This window comes from Macaca nemestrina, chromosome 11 (assembly GCF_043159975.1).
Source record: "Macaca nemestrina isolate mMacNem1 chromosome 11, mMacNem.hap1, whole genome shotgun sequence".
Classification (NCBI taxonomy): domain Eukaryota; kingdom Metazoa; phylum Chordata; class Mammalia; order Primates; family Cercopithecidae; genus Macaca; species Macaca nemestrina.
This window is the reverse complement of record NC_092135.1, coordinates 46,935,341-46,949,755: the sequence shown is the minus strand read 5'-3', so window position 1 is coordinate 46,949,755 and position 14,415 is coordinate 46,935,341. Positions and strand designations below refer to the sequence as shown.

Here is a 14,415-nt window from a genome sequence, read left to right as displayed (position 1 = left end):
GAACATACTTTCTCCTAGGAAGTTTTTGACAATAACAATCCCTTATTTTGAGTAGCACTGTTGTAAAATGTCTTCCTACAGTTTCTCCTCTGATCCCCGAAAGGCACTGTGAAGAATGGAGCATCGTGAGCTAAATTCAGGTATGGAGATGAGCTCACTGAGACTCTGCATAGTTAAACCACTGACCACAACCCCCCAGCTGGTGGATGGGAAGTTGAGAGTCGGATCCAGCTCCTGCATACATCATTCTTTCCATGTGGAGTTACTCAGCAGTACTACCGCCTGCCAACCAGTACTCCAGAGGTATTTTGCTGTTCCATGTAGGTCCCAGAAAGGTGCTGCAGGGCAGCAAGGACACTGGGCTGGAGGTTGCCATCTGCAGGCAGGCAGCCAGGTGGACGCTGGCTGACGGAGTCAGCATCGTGTCACCTAGATACATCTGCCACCAGCCTTGCTCCCCAGTAGCCCATCAGAATACCCTCAGACAAGAGAAGCACAGGTAAAGGGAGGAGCTCGTAAGGGAACCCCATTGTTTTCAGCCTTCTGTGGTTGCACTTGCACATGCATGTATGGTATGATTGGCATGTTTCTTTTTTCTAAAACCTAGAGCTCTGAAACGAGATCCTATTAGTCATCATGATGGGGCCAGAGGTGAGGTAAGGGACAGCCTCGTCTGAGGCCTCACACATCCCTGGGAATGACAGGAAACCCATCCAGTGCCCCTCAACCCTTTCCTGAGAGCCATTTCAGGTGGGGCAAGAGAGTACTGAGAGCTTTTTACTGAAGAAGCAGAAAAATATAGGTTATACATGTTTTAATGCAGACAGAAAGAATTAGTACCTTAAAGAAAAATAAATCCACATGGATGATAAGTTAAATTCTTATGACACACAATTTGAAAACTGACAGAGTAATGGCTACACTTCTTCTAAGTATGTTAGGTATGACAAAGATTCTGACAAGGGCACTCCTGAAATGCAGCCTTCCTGTAGAGTTCAGTGTCATCAGGCACCCTTGCTATGAGGCATCCTCCTGCATTATTGTTTCTTTCCTAGATGCATTTGATTGCTTAAAGTAATTCAAATAACAATGAGGTCTCAGATTCCAATGAAAGGAGAGAACAGAAAAGTTGCAAAGGCATAAAGCTTTGTATAAATTCTTTACAAAAGGGTTTTTGAGGTTGGCTGCTGCTTATCACTATAGAGACAGAGTGAGTGAGAGAGGCACACACACACACATACATATATGTATATCCCAATTACTATTCAGAGAGGCAGTATTACTACCTGTTGAGAACATGAACCTTAGAACCAGACTGTGTGGGTTTCAGTCCTGGAGCCTCCTGTTGTCAGCTGTGAGACCTTTGGGCAAGCTACTTAACCTCTCTGCGCCTGTTTCCTTACCTGTAAAGGAGAGATAATGGTGCATTCCTCATGGGGTTATTAGGAGGATTAGATGGATTAATACCTGTAAAGCACTTAAAACAGTATCTGGCACACAGCCAGAATAGTGCCCTGGAAATAATTGACTGCTCATTGTAGCTTTCTGAGCATTACGAGATTCTGATGCTGTTTCGTTTCATCCAGAACAAGTTTGTCAATTTCTCTTAATTTCATGTACATTCTGAAGGAATAAAATATTGTTGTAGGTAAATCTTGAACAGCTACAGTATGATAATCATTTGCGATCTGGGCATGGGGAAGGGTGAAGGTTTGAAAGTTGCTCGACGGCAAAGAGGGCCTCCTGGAAGTCCAGAACAAACTGCTCTTGAAGCAAAGCAGGTGGAGAATCCCAGCCTTTGCCATCCAGGGTACTGGAGGCAGAAAGACCACCAACAGTGGTTACCTATGGGATTTTTTTTTTCATTATTTTGAACCCAACTAACCACAAGAGAGATTGGTGTTTTCTTTGCAAATTGGACAAAGAACCACCAAACACCAAAAGGAAAGTGAAAACTCCATGGCTTGGGATGCCTTTTGTCAAGTAAACCCACATTTTCAACTAATGTGTCATCCAAGAGGTGACTCCTACCTCTGTTCAGTGTATTATGTACACAAGACAAATAACAAGACACGACCTGTCACAAATGCTAGAATGAAACCTGCCAATACACACATCACCAGTAATTGCCTTTGCAGATTATTGCTCCAGTTCCACTTTCTCCCACAGATACTCCAGCTCTGTGCTTCTGAGGCAAAGCCAGAGGCCAGTTCAGAGCTTGGTGAAACAAGAAACCTCAAGAAAGGCTTGCAGGAACCAAGAGAACACTGGTATCAATGCAGTCCGATTGCATCGCAGAGCCGCTGTGTTCTGGGATCTGTGGGAGTCATTTCCCATTGATACTGAAATTTGCTTTGTAATCTGGTTCTTTCAGAGAACTGCTTTCCCATCTATAACACACAGGCATCAGCTGAATATTCAACTGCCACGTTTGAAGTTTACTACATAAGTCACTTTTAACAATCTGGTATCTGGAAACTTCTTCAGAGTTCTTGGGAGAATAACAATTTCGAAAAAGATGGGCAAGACAGCATAAAAGCACACCATTTGCAGTGCCCTTAATTACACGTTCACTTGACATCTATCCTTTCCATTTTTAATCAATTAAGGGAAAGAGGTTTACTGTCTGGCTCTCATACACCGTTAATCAAACCAAGCACAAGAATGAGGATGCTTTACATACACAATGTCATGCATGGTCACACGATTCTAGTGACCCAAGGTAGGGAAGTCTCCTTGTTATGATAGCAGAAAAAAAAAATTATCCTGTGTCCTGGCACTGGTTAGCCTCCAAAGGATTCATGCTCCAGTGTCCTCTCACAAGATCTCAGACCTGTACATTAACACTAAGAATCAGTAGGTTAAACAGGAATATAAACACCCCAAATCCTCAAAAGATGCTGATAATCTTTCAACATATGCAAATAGGGCTCCAATTCATTTGGTGGAGAATTAATGCCCTTCTCAAGCAAGAAGAGACTCAGATATTCAGTGAATACACTGCTCTGCTGAGCTTTCAGTCATTCCTACTTTTAAAAAAGCTAGTAAGGCCAGGCGCGGTGGCTCACGCCTGTAATCCCAGCACTTTGGGAGGCTGAGGCGGGTGGATCAGAAGGTCAGGAGATCGAGATCATCCTGGTTAACACGGTGAAACCCCGTCTCTACTAAAAATACAAAAAATTAGCCAGGCGCAGTGGCGGGCACCTGTGGTCCCAGCTACTCGGGAGGCTGAGGCAGGAGAATGGTGTGGGCCTGGGAGGCAGAGCTTGCAGTGAGCCGAGATCGCGCCACTGTACTCCAGCCTGGGCGACAGAGCGAGACTCCGTCTCAAAAAAAAAAAAAAAAAAAAGCTAGTAAGACTTTTTTTTTTTTTTTTACATCAGTTGCTATCTTTTCAGAACTGAAGTGACAAACATCAAGTTTTCTTAGTTCTGAAATGAAAAAAAAAAGTTTAGAGCGGATATTTAAGCAAAGTAAAAGCAAAAATGGTCAAGGTTGACTTTGCTTATGCTGCGTATTGGGGCACCTGCTTACTTGAAGTGAACTCTTTTGAGGCCAGAAAATGGCTTATCCTCACCCAGGCACTGACATCTCCAATGACCATATCTTCAGGATGACTCAAATAAGCAGAAACAGACCAGTCAAAGTTTAATTGAATTTTATTTTCCACTTCTAGTATTTTTCAAATTATACAACATGCAGTCTGCCAGAGTACCCATACATCTTCATTTTAGAACCTAGAAGATTACCAAAATTTTCCGCGGGCCAAAGGAGGGTGACTTCCAGATCTTTTGTTACATGGACTATAGTACAGCATCATTATTGATATAAACCACCATTCTCCCCTCAAACCCCCCAGACAAGTTTGTCCACAATTTTTTAAATGTGAAAGCTACTGTACAGATACATAAAGCCCAGAGAACACACATCTGCAGTACACAGGACACACTTTACAAACTAGACATGGATAATTCTACAGAATGCCCTATTCCCCTTATATCTGCACACAATGAACAGTATTTAAAATTGATACACAATTTTTAAATAAGTAAGCAGACTTCATGGAGCGGTGCTTCCTTTGGCAGTTATCCAGCCATTATTCAATGCTTGGTTTAAAAAGTCTAAATTGTTAGTGTTAAATGAAGCAATTTTAGATTACGATGGTTTCTTTAGCTTGCTCAAGATTCTGGACTAGACAATGAAGTGAAATCTTCCCTCCACCCTCGGCCTTTCCCAATATGTCATATAGCTAGAGTCCAAATGTCTCCTGCCCTGCTTTAAAAAATGCACTTCAAAAGAGGGGATTGTTAAGAACTTTTATTTGCTTTCAGTTATTTCTATAGGAACTAGAGCTTCTTTATGTAAACTTTAGGGCTTTAAAAAAGTCACTAGATGCTACATTCTAGGCAAACCTTTTTATTTCTTCATTTATCCCAGTGTATCTATAAATTCTGATTTCTTAATCACATGGTTCTAGTTCCTTTAAAAGTCTTAATGTGAAACTGTTATTTTTCTATCTACTACCTGCTGTTTAACAAAAGTGAAGTGTGCAGCATTTGAAGAGATGATATGTTTGCACAGAATTCTCTAGTAATTGACAAAAACACATTTGGCATTATGTATTTTAGTTTCCAACCATAAATCTTGATATCTCAAACAACATTCTCCTAATTTACCAATCCACCATCCTGCAGATAAAGATTATTCGTATAAACCATCTGGCTGTTCTCTTAGAGCATCAAAGAGTAAACTTTGAAGAAGTAGCATGAAATATAAAATTATTCATAGAGGAGAAAAAGACACAATACACGCTTGTCAAAAGCTGCATATAACCAAAATCATAATCACGAGCTTAGTTGTTCAGAAGTGTGGTTTTTACACTTAAAGTACAGGGAGCAATAGTCTAAAAACCTGAAAATTGCACATATGTGGCTTTTTTAGAAAGTGGCCTACAGAGAACATGGTCCTGATATAATAACTGGCTTACTATACATAACAATATTTAAGGATCCATTTGAATAATCCATTCCAATAATTTGCCTTCCTTTTAGTCACAGTATAGGAAAATTAGATTAGAAGTCCTATAAAGATTGAAGCTAGGTGAACTGACTGGCTGATCAGCAACTAGCAGAATTATCTTTAAGAGACATCAAAGCCAACTTTCTCTGTGAATAAAAGTAAAGCGAATGTTGTCAGTCCCTTGTAGAGATCAAGCAAAATGGAACTACAAGTGAATGTTTCCCTTTGAAACATGAAAGTGCCAAGCAATTCTTTAGAACTAGAAAGGGGGTACCCAGGGAAAAATCACTCTGGAGAGAATCTAAAACAATCTATTTTATGATGGATATTAACAAGAGCCAAACACCATTACTGACCTTTGTTCAATTTCCAAACAAAAAGTAATGGAGAGTAGTGGTAATGACAATTAATAATTGGCAATTATCCCAAACACCAATGTTTTAGCTGCCCAAATCAGAAGCAAACATATTAACAAGGTTATGTGGCATATGTTATTACCTGATAAACTTTGCAAAACCTGCCCCACAAGGACCCTTTTATCAGACTGCAAATAATGATGGAGCAGGTATATTGGGCTGGCAATGATAACAAAATTAAAGAATAAAAAAAATTTAAACAAATGCAAAATTGCCATCTTCACGAAATAAATACTTCAATAGTTTGTCCTCCTCCCTCTCCTTATTCCCCCCCAAAAACAAAACATACATAAACAAAGTGCAACATTTAACAAATAAATTAAGTCAAAGCAGGTTTGCTTTGCTCGGGAAATTTTATACAAGAAATGTTTGGATGTCAATGCACAGTTCTTAGCACTTTACACACACACACACACACACACACACACACACACACACACAGTTGAACTACCTTCGACTCACACAGTCATGAGAAAAGCCCAAAATCTCCCCTAGCATATATTTCATTACAGTGGTGAAAGCTTCAGGGCACAGTGCCAGCTCCTCATCTTGGGCACACAACACGATAGGATAGGAGCTTTCACCAAGATTGGTTTGGTTGTCATTGACTTACCCCCAAATTTGTCAAAACAAATAGCAGCACACAAGGCCAATTTAACTGAATCTTTGTCAGTTTCCCTGAAAACTTTACTACTTGGAAATTGATCTTCTTAATAAGTACAACTGGAAGCAAGGGTTGATTCAGCTTTAGATTCATGTATTTGGATAGAGCAATAACTAGATGTAAAATATCCATCTACATGGATTTTTTCTAATTGTGCCTAAGAAGATGAAACCTATTTGGTGCCAAAGAACTCATACAAACAGTCGGCAATGATGGGTTGAAATAATAACTTATTCATGGCAACTTATTCATATACAAGCACAAAGAACAAAATTGTGTCAAGTACTTTCTCCCCAAGGCTTCCTTTTTCAACTGCTGGAATGATGCTGGATTTCTTCAGCAATACCCACTCAAGCTGAAAATGGTTAGAGAAAGCAGCCGTTCCCAATGCCAGCTCCAGAACGATCAGGGAGGAAGAAGTGAGGAGAGGGGCAGCCACATTTCCACTTAAAACTTTGCAGCATTTTCAGCACTTCTGAAAGAATGACGTTCAAACCGGCCAGCCGAGACTAGTTGCTGCAGGTTGAAAAGCAAGCAGCTCGGAGGTGAATTTTATGACTTTTTGCATTGACACAGATGTATCTGAATGAACAATTTCTACACTGCTACTGTCAGATTGTTTTTCTGCCCCAAAGAAATTTGCTTTGCATTTTAACAGGTGCCATTACTAAAAGGTATATTTTACAGATCCAAAGATGTGACCAGGATATTCAAAATGTGTCTTCGGGGTAATTTGTTTCGGAAAAGTGTTCAGAATGAAAACTTTGAACCCTAGAGCAGCACTTTTTGTTCCCTAAAAATATAAAATAATGTGTTTATTTTACAGGAAACCAGACAGTTGAGGCAGAGCATGGTCTCCCGCCTCCACGGTACTTGGTTGTTCCCCTCCAGGGAATGGCACATTAGGGCGTACAGATGGGACAGTGCACTGCCAGAGGAGGCTCCAGGAACCACCCAGAAACCACCCAACACCCCGGAGGCCGAGTCAGCGGCAATGGTTCTGAGTAGTAAGTGGATCTTCTGCAACCATCTCCTTCAGATTTCTCAAAAAGAGAAAAGTCCGAGCACACATCTGTACACACAGAAACTCTACACAGCTCAAAAGACCTGAAACTGGTATACTGCAGATGGCTGGAGTAAGCAAGTATAAAAAAAAAAAAGGAAACTGTAGGGGGGAAAAAAATAAAGGAATTGGTGATTAATGTAGTCCTTGACATGCTATGTGGAGTCATATCTGTTGAAAGAGAACCAAAGAGAAAACATAGGAATTAGAGAACACAGTAGAAATTTACTTCTCAAAAAAGTTTTGTTTAATTCTAGATGTTTAGACCAGAGCTGTCAGATACAAATATAACATAAGTCACATATTTTCTGTTTGTTTGTGAGACGGAGTTTCACTCTTGTCACCCAGGCTGGAGTGCGGTGGCGCAATATTGGCTCACTGCAACCTCTGCCTCTCGGGTTCAAGTGATTCTTCTGCCTTAGCCTCCCAAGTAGCTGGGATTACAGGGGTGCGCCACCGTGCCTGGCCAAGCCACATATTTAATTTTAAATTTTCTAGTGGCTACATTAAAAAGTGAAAAGACATAGGTAAGATTAATTGTAATATATTTTATATAGCCTAATATATTCAAAATAGTATCATTTCAACATGTAATTGGTATTACATATTGAGATCGTTTACATTACAATATTACTACTGAGATTTTTTTTTCCACACAATAGTGTTTGCAATCTGGTGTATATTTTACACTTTCAGCCCATCTCAATTTGGACTTAGCCACATTTTGAGAGCTCAAAAGACACATGTGGATAGCAGCACATGAACAGCACAACCTCCTATTTCCTGATTTTGCTTTAAGTATTTAGTCCTGACAGTCTCAACGTTCTCTTCCATAAATTAGTATCTGTTGAGGCTATGGATATTCAAAGTAACATAATGTATTTTCTCATTCCTAAGGGGGAATTAAAACATTTCTCATTTGCCTGCACTTAGGATAGCAAGCAGGTGCAACAGGGCCCTAACCCAGGCTCTCTGTAGAAAGAGGTTCCCAGTTCCCAAAGGTATGCTTCGTCTCCATCGGATAATAAGATTCTCCAAAAGACCACCCCCTTCCATTTTATTCCACTTCCCACCAGAGGTTCGGCTGGTGCTGGGCACATCTCCAGGATGAACGTCTAGACCAGCCTGAGTGGCCTCTGTCAGCCTGTACCCAACACCAGTAAGCTCAACTTTCAGAAGACACTGAAAGGCTCTGCTTCCTGTCACCAGCTGGAGGCGCTAGCTCTGAGACCCTGCTATGGGTTTTGTGCAGAGCTCATGGTACTCTAGGGGCTGGGGACAGGGATGACAAAAGAGGGAGGTAGAGCCTTATCCTTGAGAAAAACATGGAATTACCTGGTACTGGAAATACAACCGCCACTAAGAAAAGCCCAAATTATCTTTTGATTAAAAGAAAGAAAGAAAGAAAGAAAGAAAGAAAGAAAGAAAGAAAGAAAGAAAGAAAGAAAGAAAGAAAGAAAGAAAGAAAGAAAGAAGAGCCCTCCATAACCTGACACATGCTTTCTGTTTTGCCTCTAGAAGGCTTATATCAACATTTGGTACCCAACTGTGGTAATATCTCAGATTCCCGCTACCATGCTCTTTTTTTTTCTTCACTCTCCTGATTTATATGTTATAATATTGTAAACAACCTCACATATTTTGTATAAACCAACAGGATGTAAGTTACATATAAATAGAAAAATTCTCTGTCTAGAAAGGGGTTATAAAAGTAGAAAAAAAGCAAAGCGAGAAAAAGGGAGACGAAATACAGAACAGAAACTGAGTAGGAAAAAAAAAAAACCACACACATTCTTTTTAAAAATACCACCTCTTGGTCAAGTGCAGTGGCTCATGCCTATAATCCCAGCACTTTGGTTTGGGAGGCCACAGCACGTGGATCACTTGAAGTCAGGAGTTCAAAACCAGCCCAGCCAACACGGTGAAACCCCAACTCTACTAAAAATACAAAAATTAGTGCGGCATGGTGGCATGTACATGTAGTCCCAGCTACTTGGGAGGCTGAGGCAGGAGAATCATTTGAACCTCAGAGGCAGAGGTTGCAGTGAGCTGAGATCATGCCACTGCACTCCAGTCTGGGCAACAGAGTGAGACTCAGTCTCAAAAAAAATGAAAACAAAAACAAAAACAAAACCACCTCTTCACTGACAAGAAAAAATATTCAGAGAACTCATTTGGTATAATCTCCCACAACGGCAAAGCTACAAAACTAAGAAGGGCTTAAACAACCCTAGAGGGTGATATTCCTGTCATTTTTAGAAGTCACAGAGAGTAAGATATCTTTGGGAAGAACATGGCCTTTCTGGTGAAATTTTGGGCTTATTGTCAGTATTAGAAGTGAAAAACCTAAAAGCATGGTCATAGTTGTTATTTAAAATCCATTTTGAGCTGAAAACCAATAGGAGTGCTGCCTGAATGCCACCACTGAAATTGCCATTTCACTTTCTCCCAGGTCGTTTCTCCACGCACGCCATCGCCCTGGTCAGATGAGATCCCCTTGCTCGGATGAGATGGCTGTCCTGCGTGCCTGGAGGCAGGGAGGTGCCGGCACATACCTTGGACTGTGGGATTATGACCTGACGCAATGTTTGCAGCCAAACTGTGTTGACACAGCAAGCACTAGACACAAATGCAATGGGGCGGCCTCAGTAACTCCAGCAGACCATGAAGTGACATGATTTCCCCCTGGAAGGCCCTTCAGTCAAAACCCCCGATCCCCGCTGGGCAAGATTCAGCAGGTTTTGGCTGATAGTTTGGAAGAAATGCGGGGCCACAAAGGAGGCCCTACCTGCTTAGTTTAGTCACCTCAAGGAGCGTGAGGGAGGAGAACTGAGATTGTGACAGGTTGCTGAAGGGAAAAGCACAGGAACTCTGCCAATAAAGGGTCCTTTCTTTACTAGGATGCAGCGTTCCTCTTCATCCCCAGTTAAGGATCTCTACAGGCCTGTCTGCTGAGAAGTCTTTCCAGCAGGCCCAAGAAACAAGGATTCCAGTAGGATGCTCCCATCCATCCTTCCCACTATCGGGATCTTCATCTCCTTAGATAAATTCATGGGAGAAAATAGATATAAATTTCAAAGGTAAATGAGATACAGCATTTCTGACTGTTCTAATCCCAGAGAGACTGGGGAGTCTGCAGAATCTTTAAAACCCAGTCCTGTTGACTCTCTTCCAAGTAGCCACTCACTTAGAGGCAGGGGACTGGACCAACCGACCTGCTCTAGGACTGCCAAACTGGCGCTCTGCCAAACTGGAGATGGTAATTCAAAGGGGCAACGTGTGACCAGATTTAGGAGGAAATAAAATCACCTTTCTTTAGAAGGGGTGGGGAAGGCTAATGAAGGAAGTTAATTACACAAGGGTTTTGCAAGAAGTATTTAGAGACCGTTTTCACCCCCAACTTGGGCTTTTGCAATTGCTTGCAGTGGATTTAAGCTTAATCCAAACAGTACATAATTTTAGTTTTTCTTTTGCCTTTTTATAATTCAATCCCCACATTATAAGAATTACCAATTTTACTCTACTTATCACTGCTGAATAGAAGTGGATTTATCTCATTGGAGCGTTGGTACAATCTGCTATGGAGGAATAATTTTAGTTGCTCTGAATTTATGACTCTGAGAACCATGAAGCTGAGGAGTATCGAAGTGTTGGAGCCTCCTGTGCGGTAGACGGAATCAGGAATTCTTGCCTCCAGATGCTCCACAATTCCTTCCTTTTGGGTTGAGAATGCTAGTTTCAAAGTCCTCTGCCTCAGCAGCATCCACCTACAGTTATTTCTGTCCTCTCTCTCTGCAGTCCCACCTCATCTGGCCTTTTCAGGTCTGTCCCCATGACCACTTTAACATTAGCTAACATGCACAGGGGCCTAATTTTTGCCAGGTACTCTCCTAAGAAGTTTTTCTCTCTTCTTTCACATTCTCTCATTCAATCCCAGACAAGCCTGTGATATGGGCACTATGATCCCAACTTCCCCATTCCACAGTTTTCTTAACTGTCCAATGGCCAAGAATCTTGTCTGGTGTGACAAGGGGGGATTCGCTTTATACACTTCAACCAAAACAGCACACTGTAACAGACAGAATGCAAAAACAGCTGGGGGGAATCCAGCTGCCATCTATGAGATAGCCAGGTGTCAAAGAGATTTGCAAAATGTAAAACAATGCCATTGGGCTATTTTTTGTTTTGAAAACAGTTATTTTCATTACAAATCACATTTCCATGGTAACATGTATGGGCTTATTACTATTTTTTAAATGAATCTGACAGTATTCTAATTTTTTTGCTTTAATTTCCAGTATGATACATATCAATATATATAAATTCATTGATCCTTTTTTGTTGGTTCTTTTTTTGAGAAAGATTGTCATTCTGTCACCCAGACTGGAGTGCAGTGGCACAAACATGGCTCATCACAGCCCCAAATTACTGGGCTCAATCAATCTCCCACCTCAGCCTCCAAAGCAGTTGGGACTACAGGCGTATGCCACCATACCTAGCTAATTTTTATTTTATTTTATTTTATTTTATTTATTTTTTGTAGAGACAGAGTCTCACCAAGGCTGGTTTCAAACTCCTGGCCTCAAGTGATCCTCCTGCCTTGGCCTCCCAAAGTGCTGGAATTGTAGGCATGAGCCACATACCCAGTCCATTGATCCTTTTTAAGAAGAGTAAAGGTCCTAAGGCCAAGAACTTTGAGAACTGTTGCAGGGAAGATCATTGCTCTTAGCCCAGGATCTACCACTCGTAGGTGTGGGATCTTGACAGCGCATCCCGCCTCTTTGGGATGTAGCATGAGGAGACGGGATCAGGTGATGAGGACAACACAGATGAGCACCACAGAGTGCTCATTCAGTGCCAGGCACTAGGCTAATCTTCATGTATTTGTTTTATTTGTTTACTCTTTTTGAGGCAGGATCTCGCTCTGTCACCCAGGCTAGAGTGTGGTGGCATGATCACAGCTCACTGCAGCCTCGAACTCTCCAGCTGAAATAATCCTCCCAGCTCAGCCTTCCAAGTCGCTGGAGCTACAGGCATGCACCACCACACCTGGCTAATGTTTTTATTTTTAGTAGAGACAAGGTCTCGCTAAGTTGCCCAGGCTGGTCTCAAACTCCTGAGCTCAAGCCATCCTCCAGCCTCAGCCTCTCAGAGTGCTGGGAGTACAGAAGTGAAAGAATTGAGACACACCACGACACACAAAAAACAGGCATCCCAAACTCTACAAGAAGCAACGCACTCCGGGGTTGCATTGCACTTAGCTCTTTATTTTCAGAAAAAGCCCTTCTTTCATTAAATTATGTGAAGTGGGTTTTGTGGTTCGGATTTTTTATTTGTGGTTTTATTTCAATTTAATTTCCAAATTTGTTTTTGTTTACAATATGCAAATACTTAAGTATTATAGTACAATAATTTAAATCAACTCTGGGGATCTGTGAGAATTGTATTCCTTTTAAAGTACTCTATTTACTACTCAAGTTTGAGATAAAATGTTCTAAATATACGACAACCAAGAAAAAAGACCATTCTGCCTTCAGTCTTTCAGAAAACATCTGAGGGTTCAGCAATGCCCCACTGGCGCCATCTGGTGGAGACATTTGAACAAGTCCCCTGGCTTGCCAAAGCACTGCCTGGAAAGGAAGTGGATCTCCAGGGCCCTCAGAACCAGGGAGCTGGGCAGACGTTTAATCAGGTGTCTGCATTAAGTATGGGGCTGCAAAGAAGGACTCAGCACTGCCTGAGAGGTCGATTTTACACCATCTCTGGTCTCAAGAGCGAGACCCTGCTTCCTCCCTCTTTCTCACTAATCATCTGGCTTCTTGCCTGCACGAGAAAACAAGTTCTAACTAAGGTGAGCTGGATCTTGCCTCCCAGTGCACCCCATCTACCACCCACCCGCATCTGTGCTTCCTCCTCTGCCCAGCTCGGCTATACCATCACCATCGCACACAGCTATGCTGTAATATCTCCCATCTCATGACAGAAAAGCAACACAGCCCCACCTTAACTCCACGTCGCTCCATTTCTCTGATCTCCTTCAAATAAAACCCCCAAAGTGGGTTCAGCTGCTGGCTCTCCTTCCTCATCTGCTCTCTCTAGTCCATGCTAAGGTCACCGCCATCTGGCCTTCTTCAACCACCCAGTCTCTGTTGTCATCTTACTCAAGCTCGGAGCTGACCACCTTCCTTCTAGGGTCAAGGTCTTCACTTGACCTCTGTGCCCCCACATGCTCCTCAGGCCCCTCGGCTGGTGCCACCTCCTTTCTCTGACCTTCCCATTTGCCGGTGCCTGGGCCTGGTCCAACTCACCCCTCAGCTCTCCTCTCTGCTGGGCCCACCTTTTCTCTAGGTTGCCTCCTTCAGACCCGTGGCCATAAACACAATCTACAGGTCACAAGTCTCCAGCCCTGGCCTCGCCCCAGCCTCTCTGCTATGCTCCAGACCCACAGATCCAGCCACCTGTTCCACACACCCACTTGGGTGGTGGGCTCAGCTGGATGTCTGAGAGGCAGCGCATAAGCAACATGATGGAAACCAAGCTTTCCCACAAAACCTGCTCATCCCCCGATTTCCCCTGGCATGGTTAAAAAGGGACCAATGTCTCCTAATTGCTGGGGCCCACAAAAATCTAGGAACTACCTTGATTCCCTTCCTTCCTCGTCCTCTTGCTCTCAACGCTCATCAGTAAGCCTGACAGCTGAATCAGCTCTAAGCAGGCACTGACTCGAGCCACTTCTCCCCTGCTGCCACCACCTGGGTCTGGTACCGGACCCCTCCCCATGGCCACCTAGGGTACCCCCTAGACAACCCCCAGTGCTTACTGTCGCCCCATTCCTACCCCTTCTCCAGGGTCCAGCCCAGAGTGGCCTGTCTAATCATGAACCAGCTCCCACTGCTCCCATGCCCACAGCCCTGGTGACCCCTCGCACTAGGTCACAATCTAACTTGCCCCCAGTCTCAACACCTTCATTTACTTGGGCCCAACTCCCTCCCCATCCACTCTAATGAAGATGGGTTCTCCCAGATCAGGAGCTACCACCTTATCAGCCTTGTACCACCTTATCAGCCTTGTACCGCCTTATCAGCCTTGCTAACGTTCCTCGTTCCTCGTTCCTCGAATAACCCTCATTCATTCCTACCTTTGAGTGATCATCAAACCACTCTCTCCCAGGTTGCTGTGTGCCTGGCATTTTTCATCACTCAGTCTCAACTTAAATGTCACCCCCTCTTCTAAAACAGTGTTCCTATTCCATT

General features: G+C 42.8%; 1 protein-coding gene across 1 annotated transcript in view; it reads right to left on the bottom strand.

Moving 5' to 3' along the window:
- Nucleotides 1-3,641: 3,641 nt before the first annotated feature.
- LOC105492692 (kinesin family member 5C) overlaps nt 3,642-14,415 on the bottom strand; it is a 154,254-nt gene continuing 143,480 nt past the window's right edge. Inside the window, exon 26 of the mRNA XM_011759927.2 lies at nt 3,642-7,333. The gene's annotated coding sequence lies outside the window, so the exon portion shown is untranslated. The remainder of the gene's footprint in view (nt 7,334-14,415) is intronic.